The sequence below is a fragment of the Corvus kubaryi genome, unplaced genomic scaffold (genome assembly GCF_017639235.1).
Source record: "Corvus kubaryi isolate FWS band 111438036 unplaced genomic scaffold, C.kubaryi_AGA036_p1.0 65016, whole genome shotgun sequence".
Classification (NCBI taxonomy): Eukaryota; Metazoa; Chordata; class Aves; order Passeriformes; family Corvidae; genus Corvus; species Corvus kubaryi.
In genome coordinates this window covers 14,496-39,434 of record NW_024581695.1, presented here as the reverse complement: position 1 = coordinate 39,434, position 24,939 = coordinate 14,496, and the positions used below count along the sequence as shown (strand labels likewise).

General features: G+C 41.2%; 1 long non-coding RNA gene across 1 annotated transcript in view; it reads right to left on the bottom strand.

Moving 5' to 3' along the window:
• LOC121672862 overlaps positions 1 to 24,692 on the bottom strand; it is a 71,837-nt gene extending 47,145 nt beyond the window's left edge. The window contains exon 1 of the long non-coding RNA XR_006019026.1: positions 24,492 to 24,692. This is a non-coding gene — a long non-coding RNA (uncharacterized LOC121672862). The remainder of the gene's footprint in view (positions 1 to 24,491) is intronic.
• Between the last annotated feature and the right edge of the window lie 247 nt (positions 24,693 to 24,939).

The following is a 24,939-nucleotide window of genomic DNA, read 5'->3' as shown; positions in this document are numbered from 1 at the left end:
ACTCAGCGGTTAATTAAAAGATTTGGTCCCTGACACACTGCTTACAGCCCTTATTGGCACCCATTAGCCCAGCTAGACTAATTCTCCTGAAAAGCAAACCTCCTTATATTCCCAGGGTCAAAAGTTCACAGACAATTCCCTAAATCTTTAACATTCACTATTAGTTCATTATTTGAACCTACTCTGCTGTAAGAGGCTGTATTCAAATGTAGGCATAAAAAGTCATTCAAAAAAGACAGTTTCTCACACAAATTCATCACTTGCCAGTTCAGTCCGTCTCTGTCTGTACAACATTAGGACTGTACAGTGCAAGAAATATGAAACTACAGTTTTTCAGCTTTCCTATGAGCACTTTTTTGTCTGATATACAACCAACAAAGAAAGTGCATGTTCTAATTTACACTAAGCAATTAGCACACGTATCATGCCTCAAAATAACCCCAGCAGTTCTTTTTCCTGCGCACACACCCAGAGCATGGCATTGTCTTTCAGGCACACACAGGACCATAATCCATACATGGACACCAACACACACTGAAAGCAGCAGCACCTCTATTCTGACAGTCCCACTTAAATGAAGGGAGTCAAAATTCAGGAGCAGATCTCAGCTGAGGCTGTAAAGAAACACCCACTCGTGTTCACACACGCACAACCCCATTCTCTCACACATACATTTGTACACGCTTACAGACACAGTGAACTTCACCCCATTTTAGAGATAAAAGATAAACCAGAATATTGAGATTTGGATCTAGGTGGTGGAGTCCCCAAAGCCCTGAATCTCTGAGAATCTGGCTCCTGGGTTTTGGTTTGAGCCCACATTTGCTGTACTGAGATGAAACTAGAAACAAAGTCAGTAGGGCAGGTGTGTGGGAAGGGAAAAAGGCAGAGTTTAATTATTAAAGCTATGTGGCTGTGCAAGCATCCTACTTAAGAGGAGTTGTCATTAAACTCAACCTTTCCCCCTTGAACCTGGTGTCTGGAATAGCTCAGACACCAATGGTGACCTTATGTATTTCTTTTAATTATTCTGAAGTAACCTCCTCCAGCTCACTAGGAGCCCTCAGCTACTTCAAGCAAAGACATTCTAATGATTTCGATTAAATCTTGGCCTCTCCCCAGCAGAGCACAAATTAAAAGCATTACTAGGAGGATACAAGCTTCAGCGCTTGGAAGTGTTATATAAAGAATGGGGAAAGCTGCCAAGAGCTTGTTGTCATTTCATATAGAGTGGGGGATGATTAACCCCTTGCTGGAATTTCATACCCTGGCAAGATCACACGTCTCACTCCTGGGGGGTTTGCTCCTCGTGACCATCCCCCACATTACACTTTACACCCTTTTCAACTTGTTATTTGGATAATATATTCTTCCAATGAAGCACTGTCATATTTAGGCTCTGCAATGAGCTGTTATACTGACGGAATTTGGAGAAAAGAGCTCTAACTGGGCTCTACAAATCCCTTTCCAGAAGTGTTTTACCCTGTCCAATCCATGGCTGCACTTCCACACAGAATTATCATGGGTAAACCATGATGCATGCCTAAAATAAATGCACAAAAATCTTAAACAATTATCTCAACCACAAGAAGTGGGAACTAGGCATATTTGGTTTAGATCCTGGTGTCGTTATAAGCAACAGACTTGTACGTTCAGCCTCTCCTCACTTTCTTTCCCATTTCCTATCTTGTTAAAATGCAAATAATGAATCTAAATGATTGAAAAGTACTTTCAGGTATTTGGATAAAAAAGTTAAAAGGTAGATGCGAGACCAAACTGCTCCTAGAAAGGAGTAATTGTCACATAAGTCATCAAAAGCTGATTTACCCAGGCTCCTATATGCAAAAACAACATAAGCCTACAAATCCTGAACCTTCTCCTTCACATGTGACCACCCACACTCAGCAAATGAAAAAAGCCATGAAATAGTAACCAGCCATCCAATAGTAACCATCCATCTAACAACCCATCCAGTCCACCCGCTTTGCACAGCACTGTTTGACTACCTGGATGGCAGGCAGCAGCTGTTCTGCCCTCTGAGATGCTAAACCCTCCCCAATATTCAGACATGCCACATGCTCTCATGTGCAATGTAAATCAGAGGGTCAAAATTCATTCGTTTCCAGTAAAAATGTAAAATCAGTGCGAGAAAATATTCCTATGTTCAAGCTTTTGGTCTAGTATTAGAAAATCAGAGAACTAAAGCATCCCAGCAAAACCTTGTAGGATCAATCTAGAGAATATATTTTGAAAGGTGAGTGAGATAAGACACTGCTCTGGGAGGTGACGTGGGGGAGCTGACACAGCCTTGAGATGTCTCACCCTCCAGATTTATACAAATGAAATCAAGGAAGCACTAAACCAGCAGGGGATTATTATCTCTAGAGATAACTACAGACAGTTTCATTTTAAAAACAATCAGCATCATCATCACTGTATTTTCCATTTATTGAAACACAGGAATGTGAGGGAATATCCAGCTCCTTCCAGAAGTCAGAGCAACTTCCTTCCTAAAGAAAAATTTCTATAAAAAGAATCAACTCACTTCATTTGTTCGTTTTTTTTTTTTTTAATGCTGTGCTGAGCCTGTGTTTGCCCCCTGCCTGCATCTTGCCAGCCCTAGTGCTCACTGATATTCCTATTTCTACCCAACAGTAGAATACATTGGCTGCACCTTGGTGTTGTCCAGAGGAGCCCATGAAGATGCTCCAAGGGCTGGAATGCCACAGCTATGGAGACAGAGAGTTGGGGATGTTCAGCCTGGAGAACAGAAGGCTTCAGGGAGACCTTAGAGCACTTTCCAGTGCCTGAATAAGCTTAAAGAGAGATGGAGAGGGACTTTGGACAAGGGGCTGGAGTGACAGGACAAGAGGGAATGGCTTTAAACTGACAGTCTCAGATCAGATATTAGAAAGGAATCCTTCCCTGTGAGGGTGCGGAGGCCCTGGCACAGGGTACCCAGAGAAGTTGTGGCTGCCCCTGGAGCCCTGGAAGTGTCCAGGGCCAGGCTGGACAGGGCTTGGAGCACCCTGGGACAGTGGAAAGTGTCCCTGCCATGGCAGGGGTTTGGAATGAGATAACCCCTATGGTCCCTTCCAAACCAAACCAGTCTATGATTCCATGATCTTAATTTAAAGGATAAGGATGTAATTGCCCAGATTACGTAGAAGAGTTTAAACCTACATTAATGCCACGAAACCAGATTTCGCTCAGCTGAGTGGTGTGAATTTTTCTTTGCTTCCTTTCTTTCTTTCCTTCGCTACCAAAGACCTTCTCAGTGTCCTTACTCTCTCTTCCTTTAACACCCATTTGTTATTTGGCATTGAAAAGAGAGGGGAAAATCCAAAATTCAAATCACAACTTCAGTTTTGCAGTGAGAACATGCAGATTGCCAACGTTTTACATGAACACACTTTGTATTTTTCAACTGGCACTACTTTAAAATTGTTTGAAAAAGTTCCACTTTCTCTCAATAAAAGCTCTGAAGCCACTTCAGAAACAGAAGTACAGGGCTGAAGGTAAGAAGAGGAGAGGGTAGAAAGATTATTAACCATATGTAATAATCACTGCACAAAAAAAGTGCTTAAATATGTCTTTTTCTTTGATCCCTCATTTTTACCCTCCTGTTGCAATGCACCAATGCTGTTCTGCTGAGCAACTCAAGTTGAATATTCCTTAATATAATAAGAAATCCCCAATCAATTATCATGTCAAATCAGGAAATAATTCCCTACACTACATCAAAAAGACCCACTCCTACCTTTTGTCAGTCACTGGATTGAAATAAAGAGGTAGCTGCACACAAAGCAAGCTGTCATGTCAAACAATACATCCTTCACTCATTTGAGATATAAACACATTAAAATGTGGCAGGAGGAAAAGAGTCAGTCGAACCTGTTTAATGGAATTGGCTAATTGGATAAATTACACTTTGATAATGATGATAATCATTGAGGAGACATCTTGTCCCATAGTTCTGCTGTTCTGTACTTTGCTTGCTACTTCCCCTTCTCACTTGATTCCTTGTGCTAGAAAATGCAGTGTAAAACACCTAAAGGACCCAGCTCTGCTTGACTGAAGGTTTCATCCACACCCCTTTATGTAACCCAGGGTTTTGGAGTTGTAAGAAACTCAGTAAATTGGGATTGTAGTCACAATAAGCAAACACAGTCCTCAGAATCACGTTCCAGAAGATGATGGGAAACTGAAAAATTACTTGCTCTGAATACATATCACTTTTATCACACACAAAATTCCTTCTATGAATTCATATTGCTGGAAAACATGTAGGCTGGAATAAATAATATTAACCAGCCTGCCATTAGCATATGGCAGGCACACACTTTGAGAAAACTTTGACACTAAGCAAACATTTAATAATTAGTGTTAACTATCCATTAATAGAATTGATATATACATTTAATAATCAGTGTAATTATCCATTTATAGAATTTAAATATTTGGTTCTAAAATAATAATTAAAAAAAAACCAGGCATTTTTACTAAATAATCTGTCTTCCTGATACAAGCCAAGTAGAAATTTAACAAATACATGATTAAAAAATTACATATCTTTCACCATTGTGCTAATTCACTCTCATTAACACTGCACAGAAATCAATGCAGCATGAATGGGGTTGACTTCCAACTCAGACAAGTTTCTTGAGCCCAAAGTTTGAAGAGCAAGAACATTTGGAGGCATGAAACCCTCACTTCCACGCTCCATTCCCCAGGGGTGCAGTCAGCACGGGCAACACCCACCCTCCCCTGCCCAGCATCCCCCTTGCCCCAGCAGCAGCAGCCTGCACTGGTACACTGCCAGGCCAAGTTTAAAATAACAAAATTCCATCTATTTATTTGCTTTTTACAGCAAAAGTCCAAGCAGAACAGCCATCAAGGGAAACTTAAAATCAAACTGCAGCTTAGGGTCTGGATGCAAGGAAAAATGCTGACCTGGTTGGAAATGAAGAGATACCACCGACTTTCTGCTCATATTCTTCATGCCCCAACCATCCTAAACGACTCTCAATCACAGCCCCATTCAGAACCAGACATGTCCAAATTGTACACAGAGTAAAACATTACAAGGAACAATGTGAATCCTGTTATGGGTCATTGGATTTTTTGTGATTATTAAGATAAACTCTGAGAGACAAAAGCTTAACAAGTCTGCAGAAAAGAGAAAAGGCCCTGTGATAATTGATTTAAGATGAAAATTGATCAAGTAGTTTTTATAAGGCATAAAAAGATGGTATTTTCAAAGAGTAATAAAAATTACAAATATTCATTTCTTATATCCCCTTAAGACACATGAGGAGCAGCCAGCCAAGATCTCCTTATCAGATGGTTGGCACCATCCAACAGAAGCAGGCTTCATTTGCAATTTGATTTGTACAGCACAGGGTTGAAATGAAGGCCAGTGAATTTCTGAATTACTACATTATATGCATCCAGCCTGGAACTCCTTTTATCGAAATGTATTTTGTGGTCTAAAGTATCTTTTAGTCACACAATAGTTGACTAAAAAGTGAATGGTTTTAATGATGTTTACTGCTATTACTTGAAGGTATAGGAAAGGGGGAGTTGGTTCACTGGCTAATTCAGCCAATTTTATTTTTCCTGTCATTTTGGAAACGTGTAGAAGTTCATGCTTGGCAAGGTTCATGGTCTGGCAGTTCTGCAAGATGCAATCTTTTAAAATCAGGACTTGGGAGCACAGAATTTAATGTTTAGAGGGAGCTCTGTTGTTTGGCTCCTGAGAATTCCTCAGGATGCAGTGAACATCTTGCCTTTCCTCTTGCAGCATCAAAAGCATCTTACACCACTGTGTAACAGCAGATGACCAAGATGAGTAACTTACACGTAACACCGTGGTGTGAGGAGACCAGTATCTGTGAAAAAGCAGTTGAATAAATAAAGCCCACATGAAAAACATAATGGTGCTCTAAAGTGATTTGCCTTCCTTTCCCTTCTCATGCACAGGTGATTTGCTACTGCAGTGTCCAAGCAACACCACTTAGAATAAACTGTCAGACCAAATCTGCTGTTCCTTCCTTCCTTTGGCCAGAGGAGTCTTCACTCCTGTTCCAGCCACACATCAGCTGCAGGCTGAAGTGAAGCCTGTTCCTGTTTTCTCAGTTATTCCCCAAACAGCATCTCTCAAAAGACTTTCTTTGCTCTTGGGTATTTTTTTTTCCCATCTTCAAACAGGTAAAACAAATTAGTGATCAGGCAAGTCATACTTTGAAATGCCTAGAGGTGAAAGGAGGAAACAGGCAAAGGAGGAGTAGGAAAAGAAAAGGATTCAACTCCATAAAATAAACCCTTCTAAATGGTTTGGGATTTCACTTCCATTCGAAGGGTTGTGCACATGCAAGGAATTCCTGGGGCGATTTTCCTTCAGGTTCCCAGTGGACAAGTAATATTTCAAGGAAAGACAGGTTGCCTTGCTGGTATCCTCAGCCTCTCTCCCATCCCCTCCTGACAGGAGGTGTTTGCAGGGTGCTTTAGAGAAACACAAACACTAATCCAAAAAGCAGTTGGGGAGCGGGAGTGGAAAATTCCTAAATTCTTAACCATGCAACATGCAGTTATCAACAGCTTTTGTGAGAGCTTTTGAAAACATCAACAGGCCATGCAGCTCCCAGCACTTTGCAAAACAAATGTACTCTGATATTAAGGCCGCAGAGGTGACTTTGTCAACCAGCAGAAAACATGACAACAGCAAAGCAGGGAATGTGGGGGAAGTTGTTTGGAATTTTTATTATTGTCAACTATGGAGATGAAAACACAGACAGAATTCGGCATCTACTCCCACAGGAAAATTGCATTCAGCCCGGAAGTCTACTTGAAAAGAAAAACAACAAATAACAGAAAATGAGCAGGAAAAAACAAAGGCTTTCAAGCCAATTTCTCCATTCCCTATTTGGTGTAAGTCTGTGAGAAGGAAAGAAAAAGTTAAGTTTAAGGCATCTTTTCATCTTCTGTCCTCACCCCCAGATCAGATAAGACCAGTTTAGCAGCTTGAGCTAATCCTACCTGTGTGTGGTTTAACCCAGACCCCAAAAAGGGAGGTCCCACTTCCCTGTAAGTTGTGAGGTGCCCTGAATGAATTGCAGAACCCCTTCAATCAGCACTTCAGGGAGCAAAACCAGTACGAAAATAAGCTTAATAAAGTATTTTCCTGCCTGAATTACCTCCACTCAGGATTGCAGTGGAGGAAGTGGGAGCTTCCCAAAGGAAGGGCAGGAGAGGGGATGGAGGGGGGCTGTTCCTGGGGGTGCCAACAAGCTGCTGTGTCTCCTGGGCTGCAGTGCCATGGGTACCCTATTCCCTGTGACAGTGACACTTCCTGGGGATGCCAGAGGTCAGTGTATCCCTGCCATGCCCCTCTCACACCCTGTCCCTGAAGATGATCACCATCACACAGGAATACACACACTGTCAAACACCAGCCTGCTTAACAGCTGATTTATGACTCCAAAAGTGTCACAAAATACTGCAGGTATAATTTGAGGGTTGATTCTGAGCACCACCACTACCCACACTTACCTTCCCTCCCACCCACAGCTGTTAGTGCAAGTAGTTTTAAGGAATCACTATGAAATGATGCCATATATAAATAAACTCCATAAAATGAAAAGAAGTGAGTGGAAAAGTGGAATGCAGATATTAGACAAGATCACCTCAGAGATCTAACTCAAGCATCAGATCTGCAAATAACTGTCAGCCCAACCAGGGTGAGGAAAGAGAATTATCAAGATGTCACTGAGAATGAGGCCCATGGGGGACACAACCTCCTTAAACCATCTTCTCTACAAGCACCAGAACAGCTGCACTGGAGCAACCTTAGAGCAGTCCAAGATGGGCTTTTTACACCTCCCAAAACCCTTCAGTGTCCATGCCATTCAGAGGACTTTTAAGCCAACCTTCTCCTAAAACACATTCTCCTCAGTGCTTAAACTGCAGGTCAGCCCAGGAACAAAACCAAGTGGAAACTCTTTGCACACATATTGTTTTAAAGTGGGTGGGAAGAAACCTAAAAGGAATTTCAGTTCTTTGGGGCTAATAATGTTCAAAGACAAGAGCAGCTTTTTGTATCAGGCTTCCATCTGGGCTGTACCCAGGATTCCCATCTCAAAGTCAATGAACCTTGCAACGTTTTATCTTATAGCCCTCAAAGGCAGTAGCACGTTGAGTATAATCCATTTTTTAAATGCACAAAACAAAGGAATATATTTTCCATATGTTTGTCACATGTTTCATTCAAGCCCCATTGCCAACTCTTAGCACAGCTGATGTGCAGTGGATTTGTAGGGCCTGACCTTGAAAGAGTTTTAGTCTTAGCTGTGCATTTCTGTTTAATTTGTGCCCAGCCACTGCAATTGTTTGTATGCACTGAGCAACTATGCCTGAAAACATCTATTTCTCAAATAGGTAACTGCAATCCCATCATATAGGATAAGCTGTACAGCGCAGCTATGAAAGTTTGTTAATTCTTTTTTATTCTTTTTAAAGAACATATGTACACAGAGTAAGGACTACAGAAACTACCTACAGGGTAAAGCAATATGTTACAGATTCACCACTTGTGTATAGCAGCAATGTGGGTTTTATCACTACAGTGTTTGAACTTTCTCCTATTAAACAGTTCCTTCTCCAAATATAAGAGAAATAAATCTTATTAGTTTACATGGATTTATCTAGTGTGTGGAAACCAAATAATGTTTTCACTTTTAGATTACTGAGTTTTGTTAAACTATGTTCTGACTGCAAGTATCTTTTCTAGAACTGAAGCTTGAATTTTTTTACATAAATTATTTAGCTGATAGCATATTCAAACAAAAAGTAGAATGCTGTTCAATACAATTTTTTTTTCATTTTTCTCTAGCACAATTCCACAAAATTATTTCTTTTTCCTTCAGCCTAAGAAGAGAAACTGAAATTCATCTTAGGTAAAAGGGAAAGCAGAGACACTGTACGCTTGATTTTCATAGTTACCTTCCCAATAAGAAACAGCCTTGGGGTGAATGCCATTTCTAAGGTGCCTATACTGCACAAACAGAACAGAAAAACCCCCCAGCCACCAGGGACCCATGTACAAAATTCTTCATTCTCAATCTGTAAAAAAAAAATAGAGCAGAACCAGTAGAGAAATTCAACTACACTCTTGTGAGTAAGGAATAGAGCAGATTAATCCATTGCAATCTCCTCTGCACCAGGCTCCAGACCTCAGTTCTGGTTCTGCCACCATTGCTGCTGCAAGGTCTCGAGCAAGTCACATCAGCTGCCATTTTCCCAAACCTGTTCCAGTTTGGGGTTTGATTTTCTGTTTGGATTGGAGGCTTTCCAAGTCAGGAACTGGATGTCATGACTAAACCAGTTTACCACTACCAAGGGTCAGCTCTCCACTATGGCCCCAGTTCCACTGCCTTCATATCTGGTTACAGAGAGGCCAGATCCCCTTCTACCTTTTCAAATAATTACCTTTAACATGTGATGAGTGGGCACAGCCCAAATCATTTAATGATCCTGAAGATGGTTTAATGATCCTAAAAGACCCATGGAGACCTGAGAGCGCAAAATTATCTTGAGCAGCCAAAGCAGCAAGTCCCTGGGCTTTTCTCCCTCTATGACGAGGAGCAGGGAGTAAGTTTCTGACCATACACATTCACATATCTTCAGAACTAGGGAAACTTCAGTTTGGGTTACTTGGGGAAAAATTACCTCTGTACAGCAAAAAAATTAAGCCCAAGCCCCCCATGTTCAGCCAAAGCCTGCTCACTCACACACAGCTGAGCTGGTTCCTCAGTCTGCCCAGGGTCAAAGGCAGTCATGCAGCAAACTCCTGCCTGGAGTCGGTGTTTTCAAGCCTGTGTCCCTTCACTACAGCCAAGAAAAACGTCCTCCCACAATTCTCTGAAGAATCCTTCCATTCACATCATCTTTCCTGTTACTTCCTCCATGTTCTTACTTTGGGTATAAATGCCCTACGTAATACAAGAGTGTACACTTCCTACCCTCCTAAAATTCTCTCACTGATGGAAGTGGATTTGTTCTGCCCCAATCAAACCAGAATACTCTGAGAACTAGGGAAGGATGAGTTGTTTCAGACCCTGCTCCAAAGGGTTAAGAACTTTAAAGGCCCTACAGGCAACTGCTGCTGAAGCACATCCTGTCTCTACTGCTGCACTTCTGGTAAAGTACCTGACTATAAAACAGCTCCCTTGTTAATCAGGTATTTTCTGTTTCATTTGCAAATGCTTCCAGCTGCTGTGGATGCCAGTGGCAGTACTACAGCTGCATACACAATCCTCCACTGCACCTCTGCACACCAATTTTTGCAACAAATCCTCATTACCCAGCACGAAGGTGGACACTCCACCTTGTACTACAAGGTCCCTGTGCAAGTTATTAATGATTAAAAGCAATTTCCTACCTTTATGTTCACATCTCCATTGCCCATGCACTTTGAAAAACAGAATCTAATACAAATGACATGGCTTTCAAAAGTTTCTGCTCTACCCCTGGGCAAAAAACAATAAACACCTTGATGGAGCTTTTATCAATCAATTTTCATTTAGTTTCTTTCTATTAAAAAGTCTTAAGATGCTATACTGAACACAGGGAGCAACAGCAATGTACTTCAAGGTAAAACAACAGTATTACTCAAAACAATGTGAATGGTATGTTCTGCAATTTGTGGAGTTGATCCCATTGATCACCTTTATTGCAAATCACAGCCTATCATGGGATTAATTTGTTTTTTCAAATATAAAGCAGAGGACATTACCTTGAAAGGATTTTATTCTGTATTAAATCGGTGAAGTAGCAAATACTATTTGATATACATTTACCAAATAAGAGCAGCTATACATATCAGGCAGCCCACAATGTCACAAAATTATGGCTTCATTTCCTGAGGGAGTAGCTATGAAGGTGCAGGCTTCCTAGTCCTAATAAAATTCTAATTATTATATAAATAGTCGGACCCTGAATTAATTTAAAAGCTTGACCTCATCTGAGCCAGGGGTGTAAATCCAGAGAAGTTCCTATGAAGTTCCTCTGATTTTACATCAATCTGTTTGAAATCAGAAACTTGGCCCAAAATGCTAAAAAGCACAGAACAGCTGCCTATTGATGTCTGCATAGATTTGAAAGCTTGATGCAACAGCGTTAGCATATTGATTTGTTACCCCCTAGGAATTTGCGAGAAAAGAAATAAAAATTCAGTGTTTGATCCCAAATCTGAACGAACTTCAGGGCTTGCTTACAGTTTGGTACAGAAAAACAAAGCAAGGGAGATAAGAATGTACAGATTTCAGCTCGTACCAGGCAGTTACAAATGGGCTGCACTGACCACAAAGAAGACAAGAGGCTCTTTTAAGTTAAAAGAAGAAAAGAAACACGGGTTGGAAATTATTTTCTTAGAGTGAAACATCTTGCAATGAAATGATTGAATACTGAGGAATCCAATTACTATTGTTGTGGGGAAAGAAGCCTTTACAAATGGGCTGTTTAAACAGAAAAGCAATCTTATTAAAGATTTCTTCATCAAACCTAAGGTCTCATTGGAATTACAGATCACTTAGGAACCAGTGTGACAGGCATCTAACATGGGGCTGGACCCAGCTTCTACTCAAGAAAACTGAAAAAGTCCCAGTGATCTCAAAAAGCAGGGCCTGAGACAACCTAATCTGGTAAAAAAAAAATTTTAAAAGCTTGGATTTACAATTAGTCCTGCTGCTGGTGTTGGGAATCCATTGATTGTAACTGAGGATGAACTCAGAACTGGAACAATTCAAGGGAAAACACTTTGCCTATCTCCCATTATTTGAGTAAAAGCAGGTTCTTTTCTATCCAAACTCCAGGGATCTTTCAAAACTGATTTGTGTGTTCTGAATTTCAACGGGTCACTCAAAATCCTGGCCATACTTTGGGCTAATCATCCAGAACTGAGGGGGCTGAATTCCCATGTCCCAGAGCTGGCAGTGGGCTATTCTAAGATTCTGCACTGAAAATTATGCTATGATGCCAGAACAACTTGGAATCTCAATATTTTACCTTCACAGCACTTCAAGGAGCAGAATATTAGACTTCACCCTAGGTTTCAAAATTACACAGTCAAAAATTCAGGGGCTGGAAACTGCTCCTGATTTTTTTTTTTAACAGAAGATGCAGTGAAAGGATTGCATGACATAAAACTGTTTCTGCTTCTATGAGCCCAGATAAGTCAGTTCCACAAATGTGTGAGGCACTATCACTTGCCAGACACAAATATCAGCCACCAAGATGGGGAAGTTTCCATCTTGCTTCTCCTCTCTGCCCTGTCCCTGGTCATGGGTCCCTCCCATTCCTTTTCTCTCCATGGGCATTCACCACCCCCAGCCATAACCTGGTGCAACTCTTTTCCATCCCATGGTCATACTTTACCTATAACACAGTAGCAAGTAGAAGCCTCCTGTGCTGAGGACTGCAAAATGGAGAGAACAAGCAGATAATCTGCTTCCCCAACAGATCACACCCTCATAGTCCCCTTTTGCATCTCAACATATGTTAAACTGTCCATTCAAGATTTCAAATTCCCTTTTTTTCGCTTTAGCCATTTACTCCTCCATCCCTACTTTATCACCCCAGTAAGTTGCTGATAATTATTTATTTAAATAGAAATTAAAACACATGAAAGCACTTAACATCACGTCCTTAAAACCAAACCAGTTTGCCCTGCACCTGAACAAGCATGAAACTGGTACTGTGTAATAACCACAACCATGTAATTTCAAAGCTTTCTCTCATCACATACCCTGATTCTGTGTTGGGAGGAGCACTTAAACTCAATCAATGCCCATGGGAAGCAGACCAGCTGCTCTTTGCTGCTGTGAACAGAGTGATCAAAATATTTTCCTGCTCAGTATTTAAATCTTGGCTACTTAAGTCTACCCAACAGGACATGGAGTGCCAGCTCTGAGCCTGACCCACTATTTCCAGGCATGGCTCTGCAGTATTCCCTGAGGTTTGCAACTCAAACAGCTCATTCTGGGAGCCCTTTACGTGCAGATAGAGGCTGTGGTGAGCAATTCTGTGAGGTTCAAGAGCAGGTTAAGCTGTGTATATAGACAGAGTGAAATCCTCATCTTCAATTGGGAAGTTAAGCATTTCCTCAAAAAATATCATAAATAACAGTGACAGAAATTGTGTGCCAGCTCCTCATTTTGGTACTGACACAGGTGTGGAACTGTGCTTGCACCTGAGTTTTCTGTGAACTAGTTAACATTTCCATTGGACTTTTCATAAAAATAAAATAAAATAAAATCATCAGACAACTCTTCTAGCATAACTGCACTTTCCAGCACAGCTTCCAAAGCTGGAAACATGGGTCAACACTGGAAATATTTCACATGGCACCTAACCAGTGTGGAAACAAATGCCAAGCATGATCTAGTGTCATCCAGATTAGCTCCTGCTGGTGCTTGGATTCAAATTAATGGGTTACCCTCCCAGCAAATGTCACAGGAAAACCTTGCCAGGAAACAGCTTACAAAAAAAAAAAAAAAAATCCTACTTCATCTTGAATGAGGGATTCCATTTCACTGAACGTTCCTTCCCATAGCCTCCATCTGAGCACAGCTTGGGAAATACTTTTGGGAAATGAGATCAAACAGCATAAACACCAACTTACACGAGGAACCAACAAGGCAACTGAGAACCCAAAAGTATCAAGAAAACTCCTGCCCTTTGAGCTTATTCCTGCTCTTTAATATTTCTGATTACTTTCAAAATAGTGAAAGCTATTACCTTTCAGAAAGGACAAATTTACCACCAAGCACCTTTGATTGCCTTTGCCTTTGTTCCTGTTCTACAGGAGGTTTAAACTCTGACAAACATCTAGGATGGGAGGATACTTCCCACAGTGTCTAAAAATTGAGACAACTTCCTGAAAATCTTACTGACCAGAGGGAAAGGACTGTCAGTTTTTCCTCACTGTACCTTACCTACAAAGTTTCCACCTTCAAACAGACAAGATTTCCATTTTAATTACCTTTGATTACCTTAAAGTAGGTAAGTTTCCTCTTTTGGATCCAAAAGGTAAACAGGTAGGGAATTGGTCTTTTCCCTGTGATATTCCTCCCCCAGTTTAACTCCTTGGCCTGGCATCTTTCTCTCACAGATGCCAAAGTACACCAAAAACGGGGCAAGGATGTGCAGGTGGGGATAAGGATGGAAGGACTGACTCCTTTGATGGGAGCTGGGGATTAGAATATCATGAATGGCACCCTGAGCTAACCCACCTTGTTCTCCTACAGCCCAAACTCCCCAGCTGTATTTGAAGTAATTCTGAAGAAGTGATAACCTCAGCACAGCCATTTGTAGAGTAGAGCTTTCCAAAGGTGCCACAGCAAGAAGTAATACTTGTCTAGTATAATTTCATGCAAATGATGGAGCTCCTTTCCCCACCACAAAATAGGGGAACTTAAATTTATTGAGTTAATTTCTTTTATTGGGAAGCCTATCTGATGACATGTTCTGGGTTTCCTCTATCGACAGGAAAACTAGAAACTCCCGTTCTCTTTTTGAGTGAGATTTCCTGCAAAATGAGATTACAGCAAAAGGAAAGTTATTAAATAATGCAGTACTCAATTAAATGCTATGAGCTGTAACAGTGGACCTTGACTAAACACATTTGGATTACTTTAATAGAGCTCGGATTCTATGAAATCAAATGTACTGTTAATCAACCATAATAGAAAATTTTCAAAGACTTTTGGATGAAATGCAGAACCCTTCTAGCTACTCTGAGATACTATTTCTCTGAACCAGCACTGGGAATTCAAGCAGGTGGGTGCTGTAACCCTTCTGCCAGATTCTTCTCAGCGAAACCAGGAAAGAAGTAAGTTTGGGTCAATTTTATTTGCCTCCCTGTGGTGAAATTCTGTGCTCAGTGTTATGAAACAACACCTGTGAAATGCCGCAGAGACCAGTGAGGCAGTGGTGACCAATGGACATTCTGCAGATAAATTATTGTAACTTCTCCAGGTGACACCAGAAGTTGTACTCAGAGCTGCCTGCACTAGTGCTGGGCATTCAAGGCTACCCAGCTGCATCAGCATCAATTCAGAGACCTGACAGTAACCTTGGGAAGGGTTGAGCTCACCCCTTTTCTCACTAAGCTGGAGCTGGGAGAAAACCTGTGCACAACCTTCTGAACAAAAGAAATAGGAGACTCCTTCCTGCAAGGTGGAAACGTTACGTTTACTTAATATTAAATATCAAATATTACTTACATTCACTTAATATTAAATGTAACCTAAAATTAATCTGTTTCAGGAATCAAAATTCCTTGGCTCTTAATGTATTTAGACTGGGGAGAAAATAGTTAAAGAACAGTTTACTTATTATCTTTTCTGCTGTTTGTTTACTCCTGTATGCCAGATGGCTTGGACCGTGAAAACAGATCCACGAGATGACACATAATCCTGCAAATATTCAGTGCCAGGACCTCCAATGGAGCTTGCTAGAAGTCCCATGCACATGGTGCCTGAATGACTATTTCATTTCTGTTTATAATCAGCTTCACTTTCTCATTCTCACAAATTAACAAAGTATTGCCACATTCAGGCTGCAGATAAAGAATGTACATCCCACACGTAGCTGTTCTATAAATTGTCTTAAATAGGATCAGAAAATACTGTTTGTGTTATGGCTCTCCACAGCCCACTTTGCCTACCAAGTCTCTAGATTTTTTTCCTTTTTAATACTTTTAAAGTTGTTTCTAGAGGTGACTTCCCCTTCCTGGTTCATCTGATCTTCTGCTGTGAATTAACAATGATGTTGAACCGTTGGCATCACACTGATTTCCATTGCATAGAATCATTTAGGGTGGAGAAGACCTGCTGTCAGTTTACACAGGAAAGATGGGAGCAGCACATCGCCCAGGATTGCCAGACAAACACTTAGCACCAGCGAGAAATGAGTGTCCTTCTCTCCCTGACCACGGGGCCCTTTCCACCTTCAGGGATCACCTCACCAGGGCTTTCCTGCAGCTCTCAGGGGAGCCACACACAGCCTCTGCCTCAGTCTGAGTTACTGCTTTGCTCCTGCCTTCCCTGTTTCACCTCACCCTTCCCAGAGCAGCACCTGGGCAGGTACCTCCTGCATGTCCTCGTTAGGGTCTGAGGACCCCACCTGCAGTGAAAGACCCACCTGCAGCAGAAGCAGCTGAGCTGGAACAGCATCTCTAACCAAACACAAGTGTGTGAGGTGCTGAGAAACTCAAAGGTTACCACATCCTCATGCACAGGTTCACCAGCTTCCCCTCCAGATGGGGCGAGGCCTCCCAGACAAACACCTGCAGCACTTCTCCACGCCCCTGCTCTCCTGGATCTGCCTCAGTAAAGCTTTGAGAGTCTTAAGCAACTTCACAAACAGCCTAAACAACTGTAAATAAATTCATGCTCCCTCAAAACGTTAAAGAAAAGGGGGTTCTCAAAGGGATAAGGTACAATTAAACACCCACAGCTCAGTGGTCTTTAAAGCCACAGTGTTATTAAATCAATCCTGTCTGTGGCAAATTAAAAAACACAGAAGTCTTCTTCGAAGCTGCCTTCCAGGATTTCTCTGTGGGGGAATCCCTCTCCTTGTCTGCCCACCCATCATTGATACTAAACTGATTCCAAAAGTGTCAAACAGTGTCAGGACCAGGTGCATGTTCAGTGTTGTATAGGCAGAGGCAGGCATCACCTCTCTGCCCACGGGAATATGGCCTTCTTTATTTCCTGAAAAGTACTGAATTATCAGCTGAGGATGTTTGGTAACACCAAAAAAAGAGTGCATATGTATTATCATGGTGCAAGGCTACACTCGGATTTCCTTGCCACTACTGTGAAGATCTACAACTATGAAAAGCAGAAGAAAATAACAGGACAGGGTAAAAAAAAAAAAAAAAAAAAAAAACAAAAAAACAACTAGAAGGCAAGAAGAAGATGCTGAGAGTAATTCTATGGTATTTTGTAGGTGTAAATCTGTAAATCACACCTAGTAATATATTAAGTTTTAAAATTATATGCCAGCTGCATCTGTCCAAATGTATCAACGCCTAATGAAGTCAAGACAACTAGAGTGAAACAACACCATTTTGTAAGGTAAAACTTTTCCTTTCCATTACTTTATCTGCATTTAACCTCCTAGAGGCTTCAGCCCAGCACAAGCCCACAGAATTAAATTCATTATTATTCATTATTCAAACACCATCCCTTTGTTTCCTGGAATAGCTTTGTAGCCTGGAGTCAAATGAGCTAAAGTAAAATTATGTGACTTGGCATTGAAAATATATTACCTCAGCTGCCAGAACGGATTTAGCAGAATATGTGCGCAGTTCGTCACTTCTTCCACAACTGCCTTCGTGCACACAAAGGGGTATGACAGCCCCTGAGTTATGAGAGGCCATTCTAGGGGCTGTGATGGATTAGATTGTTTCATGCACTGACTTAAGATCTCATTTCCTGCAACATTCACAAGTGCTTTCTCCACGGCTGAATAGAAACCTGTTCTGTCCTATGTATATTGCCTTCCCTTGTTAGCCAGGGGAAGCTATAGATGTGGGGAATTCACACTAGAAGAGCTCCCACTTGCTCAGGGATTCAGGCAAAGTCTCCAAGCAGGCTGAGACATTTAAGAAGTGACAAGCGGGTTCTGCCCGTGCTTTTTATTGAGTCCTAATCGATTTACTCTAGAATAAGGGGAACAGTGAGCTGCTTGCAGTGAGAACAGAGTGGGAAGAAAATTCTAATCACAGCTCTGACAGGTCTCACTTTGCAAATCTTAAACTACAGAACCCCAGCTATTAACAGGGGGACGACAGGATGAACTCTTCATCTGGGGCCTTCTGCACATTGCTAAATCCACTCTTACCAGATGCTACAGTCTGACAAGGTGTAAGTGTAATTTTAGGCACAGTACTACTAAATCAAAAGTGCCCAGACACAATACTAACTCAGCTGGGCATCTGTATGGCATAGAATCATGGAATCATGGAATGGTTTGGGTTGGAAAAGACCTTAAAGATAATCTAATTACAGACCAAACTGTGGGCAGAGACATCAAGGCCAGGTTGCCCAGTGTGCTGTGGTCTCACTGTGCAGGTCCAAAATCATACACTCCCTCCTGGAGCCTGCAAGCTGGGAAGAAAACAGCCCCAGGGTGGCTTCCACCCTGCAGTCTGGCGAACTTGTCAGAGACACCAGCACTCCCACTGCAGATCCCACTCGGATCTGCACCCTGGGTGATGGGGCAGTGCATGACCCTGTTCCCAGCCAGAGCTGAGCCACACTCCAGAGAGCCACATGTGAAACACAGCTAACAGCTGCCCTCAGCCCACCACTGAGATTAATTTCACCCATTAAAGCATTAACAATTGAAACTGTACTAACCTGACAAATACTGCCACTAATATTTTTTTAAGTCCTAGAAACTCACCAACTACATCAAAATAAATACAGATGGGAAAGTGTAACCACTCAGAAGTTCTTGCATCATGCAGTGACAACCAACCAAAGACCACAAGCACAGGCTAACACATAATCACAGGCTAATCAGCTGGATTTTTCCCCTGTTCCCTCTGCTTGAGCTATATCATAATAGAATCTATGAACTGCAAGGTACATGGTAATTAATCTTTGAACTACTTGTTAACTTAAAGCATGAGTGGAATATTAAGTCAAATGTGTTTGCAATCACTGTCTTTAATAAAGGTGTGTGGAAAAATTACCAACAGAATGGAGAAAGAAAAAAAAAAAAGACCCAAAACAAAGCACAGAGCATCATCCTCTCCCAGCCTAAATAGGGGGTAAAGGGGGCTAAATAAAGTCAGTAGTAAAAACAGTCTCTTGAGAAGTTCTAGGCTTAATTTAACCTAGTGCATCGTTAGCTGGAGGTGCCCTCGGGTAATACAATTACAAGAAGGCCACCAAAATAGGCTTTCCCACTGGAGAATTCACTGCCTGTTCACTGCAAACCTGGCACGTGAAGGAAGGAATTTTTTAAAAGTGTCTTCTTCCTCCAGCCTCTGAGTTAGATGAGGAAAGGAGAAAGGGAGAACACAAACACACACACACACTCCTCTCTCCTTCATGCATTTTTTAGTGCAAAGATGGCAACAACAATATTAACAAAAATTAACGTAGGCAGGCGTGGGGAAAATATAATACACTGGGAAAGAGATGCTCAGGGAAGCCAGGCTAGTTTATAAAGAGGAATCTGGAAGGCTGAGCAAAAAGAGACCTTGATAACTATTTTTATGGAACATTAAAAGTTTGAGGACTTTTTTTTTCCCCCAGTTCTGAGCAATGCTGGAGACCAGAATGCCAAGCTAATGTTTACTATCATCAATATGTCTTTCATATGTTGCTAGTCCATCACTGCACTGTACATGTGCCACAAAACAGATTCTGAAACATGTTTGTAATTTGCATTAACAAGAGCTCCATTCTATACATATTCAATAGCCCAAAAGATACCACATAATCCAGGCTAATTTTATCCCACCTGTTTCCCACCCTCTCTCTCTGCCTTTCCACCACATTTTTAAACTGTTTAGCTCAGGGCTAATTGGATTCAATGGAAAGTTTTCTATACAGTTCAATGAAGAGTAGGTTCAACCATAAGACAAAAGTTAATCAGCTTAGTTCTAGTTAGCATGCACTTAATACTGAACACATGTGCAACAGATTTGCTGAAAAGATAGATTTAAGCATGGGCTTTCAGGCCTCTTCAAAGTACAGCCTAAAAAAAATAAAATCCTAAAATACTGCACAACTACCAAAATATTCAACTGTTTCAACAGGCTATTTGACACATTCTTGCTAATTCTGAACAGAACATTATGAAGCTATTTGGTTTTACACTTAAATGTCCATCAGTATACAGTTATGGTACAGAAGCATGACAAAGGGAGATTATTCAAATCATTTTTGCACATCTTGGTAGCAGAATATAAAGGGTTGGGACTATCAGATCAAATTTGTGGAACAACCAGATATTCTGTAGGATCTGTTACTGAAATGGCTCATTTATTGGTCACAACCAAAAGTCAGAGACTTGGGTGCACAAATGCAGAAATACTGCATTTACACACAAGTAGAAGCAGAGTACCAATAAGGATTGACAGGGTTGGCTGGCTCTTTTTCCAGCAAGTGTTTCCACATCCCTGTTCTAATCGTTCCCCTAATTTTTCTTAGTTCTCTTTCTTTCTATTGAGTCTGAAAAAAGTATGCCACCAGTCACCAAATATATGAACGTAAGGTGGAGCTTTGCTCTGTGACACCACTGCTTTGGACTTTACTTGAGGTGAAGAGACTGCTCGGGGTGATGACCTGGGGACACAGGGCTATTACAGGACACACAGTGCAAAGTGCCAATACAAATTGTTTCCGCTGTAAGAGGATAACATTTGGGGGGTTGGGGGGGGGGGCTGTGTTCTCTTCTTTCAGGGAAATGATGAGCTGAGGTAAAACCTCCTCATTTTTCAGACAATTTTATATATATATATAGTATGTATTATAAAAACATTGGTATATTGCCATGAATATGTTATTTATAATATCCTATATTACTATAATTATATTACTATAGTATCTTATTAAATGCAAAGAGATATGCCTAGTTGCAATGTAGTTATTAGATGTCCAATTTCAATTGATTGTCAAGAACATAGTCATTAAGATTAAACATCTGTTTAATAGGTATATCTTATTACATAGTTGTACTTAAGTCCACAGGCAAAATCTGATTTAACATGAGACATAGTTTAAATAAACTAATTATGCAAGCATGATCTAAAACCAAGCTAAACATGGACCTTTAAAAATGACACATGAATTTAATCAAAGCCAGAGCCTCAAAGTGAGCAGAACTTAACCACTGGCCTGACTCATGCATGTGTTTTGATTTCACAGCTGAAACCAGTAAAGCCAGCACCCTCTGGGGGCTTCCTGACTCAACAATGCCTCCCCCACCCACAGATTACAAAGCAGCAAGTTGTCTCTTTGGTTCGAATTACAGGAAACATCGCTGTGCTCTGTTTGGGAAAGTGCAAGCCATCACCTCTCCAACAGTAGTGGAGTCTCTGGAGGTTTGGTCTGAAGGCTCAAGGTTGGCTCAGTCAAGGGGCTTGCCCAAACACAAACAGGTGCTCCCATAAAGCCCTCTCACTCCATCAGCCCCCACCCCAAGATCCCACCCAACAGGAGGTACCAGACCCATCACAGACCCCCGTCCCGTGCAGGTTTATCATTTGTCCAAATTACCAACTTAATGCTCCCAACTGCATGAAAAAATGTGGGTGTAAGAGGGTGGGCAAACCTGGCTTTCTGCAAAGGCATGGCAAGGAAGATGCAGTCTGGCTGATCAACAAACTAAATCCTGCCCCTACAGCCCAAAACCAAGGTCCAGCAACATAACATACAGAAATTCCTTACCCAAGTGAGGAAAGCCCAGTCTGGTTTATTTTCTGCTAAATTTAGGACTTAAGGGGAATAAATCACATATTTGGATCCAAGAAGACTAAAAAGTGTTTCCATAAACTCAAAGCAGGTCTCAGACAAACCTCACTAATATTTTTTCCTGTTTTATTAACGGCCACACCATCAGAAGGCTCGGCTCTGAGTCTCCAGGGAAATAATCCTACGTGCCTTATTGACAGTGGGAGACTGGCTGAGCTTTTTGATGCATCCATACCTCAGTTCTTTCAATCCTTGATGATTTTCTCAAGAACTCTAGCTTATTGCCACAGGAGAAATAGAGCTAGTCAGGAAACCAGATATCAATTATTTAAGTTTCGGAATTTTTTCCATCTGGATTCAGAAATCAGCTTCATGTCATGGAAGTGAAATTCAACTTTAATATTGAAATATGTCATTTCCAGAATGAATTACGATCTCTCAGATGTCCAAATACCTTCCTAGAGGACTACAGCAAGTCAAACAGCCTTGGTTGCTACAGCCCAAGCCTGACAAAATTTTTGTTGGCTTCAGCATCACCCATCCCTGCCAAGCAAGGGTGAAATAGCATCTCAGTAATTTTGCCATTACCACTCCATGTTGAAAAGTGTCACATTCATTTTCAAATCTGTCACAGCCATTTGGCAATTAAAGACCTCCGAGATCCAAAGGCCTGTGAAAACCGCAGGTCACTGGCAATAGGTTAAAACACGGATATCGTGAATGGTTTGGGTTGGAAAAGACCTCAAAGATCAACTAATTCCAACCCCCTGCCACAGGCAGGGATACCTTCCACTAGACCAGGTTGCTCTGAACTCCATCCAACCTGGCCTTGAACACTTCCAGGGATGGAGAATACACAACCTGGGCCAGTTCCTTTCTACCCTTATAGTAAAGAATTTCTTCCTAATATGTAATCGAAACCTGCCCTCCCTTCCCCTTCAGGCCTTCTCCCCTTTTCCTATCACTCCATGCCCTTGTGGAAATTCCCTCTCCCCAGAGGAAGACAGGTGAGGATCTGGGAGCCCAGAAACACCATTCCCCCAGCCCCAGTTCCCTACACCAGGGTGATATTCCCAAATTCACTTGTTCCTCTTCAGCCCACCAGAACTGGCCAGGCTCAGGGCTGAGGTGACTATGGACAACTCTGACTATTGGATTGGCAACTCTTTGCTTCAGCTTCACAAACAACTGAAACAAAATCTGACGGGACCTCAGAAAAACAAACTTTCTACCAAAACTTGTGTGTTTCCCATGGGAAGTCCTCCAAATTTAATAGTTTCTATAAAATCTTAATGTGTATCAAGTCAGTGAGTTCTAATGGATGAAACAAAGAGTTTCCATGAATTTTTTTTTTTGTTTGACTTCAATTTTTTCCCAAAACAGCTTCATCTTTTTCAAGAATGTACGTCTAGTGCTATAGCAATGCCGAAAACCTCAAAAACAAATGCGGGTGCACCCCCTTGATACGTAGGCCAGAAAAATGTCAGATTTTTTGTTCTCATGGTTTTTAATTGCTTAGAGATGGCAGTGCTGGCAATTGATGCTATGGAATGCTACTTCTTTTCCCACATCTCAGTAATTGTTCTAATGACCTCCTTGCAACATATTGGTGGAAATGTCAGATTTCATGACAGATATAAAATTCGTGTGATTGCCAGTAAAGCAGTATAAAGACTCCAAAAAATATCCCACAAATATTTCCCCACATTTTTTCATACAGCCATGTCAGGACTACCCACAAGCTTTTGTATTCGTTGCATGAATTGAATGCCCACATCCCATCAGAAGACAGAGATTTTCAAGGGCTTCCAAAAGTCAATGGATACTTTCGTATAGCTTTATGAAACAAATATTTAGCTCCCATTTGCCAAACCTGTGACTTTTAGAGTGTAACATATATTAAACACTGAAAGAAAACGTATTATCTGAACTAATAATATAAATAATACCTGTGTCTCCAAAAATGTTTCCGGTGTTGTCTACCCAAACCATTAAACTCATTAAAGATACCTTCTTACTGCATTCTGAGCTGCTACACCAACAGGGTGAGTACAAATAGCATAATAAAATATCCAAACTCCACCTCGTGATGTTCCCTCAGCTGTGCAGGAAGGATATCTATGTATTTCTTAGCTGCGAGTGACATAAGCTATTCTTAACAGGTACACTGCAGAGATCAATTCCTAAATTAAAACTACCTCAGGCTCAAGCTTGACATTGTGGATGAAATCACATTTTCTAGCTGGTTTAGGGTTTTGTTCTATTTTGATTCTCCTCATTAGATACAATGTCCTGAAATAAAGAGCCAATAATTCTCCTCAAACTGGTTCCGAAGTCTTTTTATCCAAGACTCCATCTCTTCTTTAAAATAAATTTTAAAAAATACAAATTAAATTACCCTCCATGTCACAAGTTCACTGTTTCCTGCAGTAGAAAAGCCTGTGTTTCCAGTGTCATTCCACTTCAGTGCCATGGGTGTCATGAAGTACCCGTTGCACTTCTCTGTAGCAGCTCCAGCTCCAAGGAGCTTTAGGCACAACTGTACAAAACACCCCAACTCAGTGCATCTTCTGGCTACTTACAGGAACAAGCAGTGAGTTTTGGCAACACCTTGGATAAATAAAGATGTTATATCCAAGGGCTGAATCATTAATTTAATCTAATCAATAATTTAAATTGGTGCTTCATTCATCACTCTCTTTGGAAGCTTTCAGAGATGGTAGAACCATGCAAGCTCTCCACAGGAGTAACTGAAAACTACACTGAAAATAAGTGCAATGTCCAGGCAGACATTCAAGAACAGGTTTAACCCAAGGTGCTGCACTGGTTCCACTCAGACAGCCCCTGCCCTGCCCCTGGAAAGCACTGCCAAAGCCAATTGAATTTATAGAAATCTCTGAGAATTCTAATCTAATATCAGGAAAAATCCAAACCAAACAAACTCAAAAACTCCCACACCAGTATAGTTTTTCCAACATTTTGAAAACATTATTTTACCTCTTTCCAGTATAAATGGAATTAGCAGCAAAGTCCAAATCTGAAAGTGTTTGAAAGCTCGTCCCAGTCCTGGGCCATTTCTTATCTGCTTCTTTCATGCTCTGGGCCAATGGCTATAATATGCCAGCATTATTTTCCCAAATTTGAAGAGCCTCTGACCTTCAGGAGAGCTTTCCATACCTGCATCTGGATCTGATTGCTGAGAACCTGGCTCACCTCTGTTAAAGATGTACTAAGGTCTTGGATTCACGTCCTGCATTCCTCTGCAACCCAGAGAGTCTGCCATGATTAATGTGCTCTGAATGAAAACCATAAGAACCAAAAATGATTTGCAACTGATTCATTAAAATAGCATTCATCATGATAATTGATTGGTTAATTAATTATGGCCATAATGCAGATGTCATCTGTGTTTCCATCGGAATTCTTTAGTAGTTTCCGAATTCAT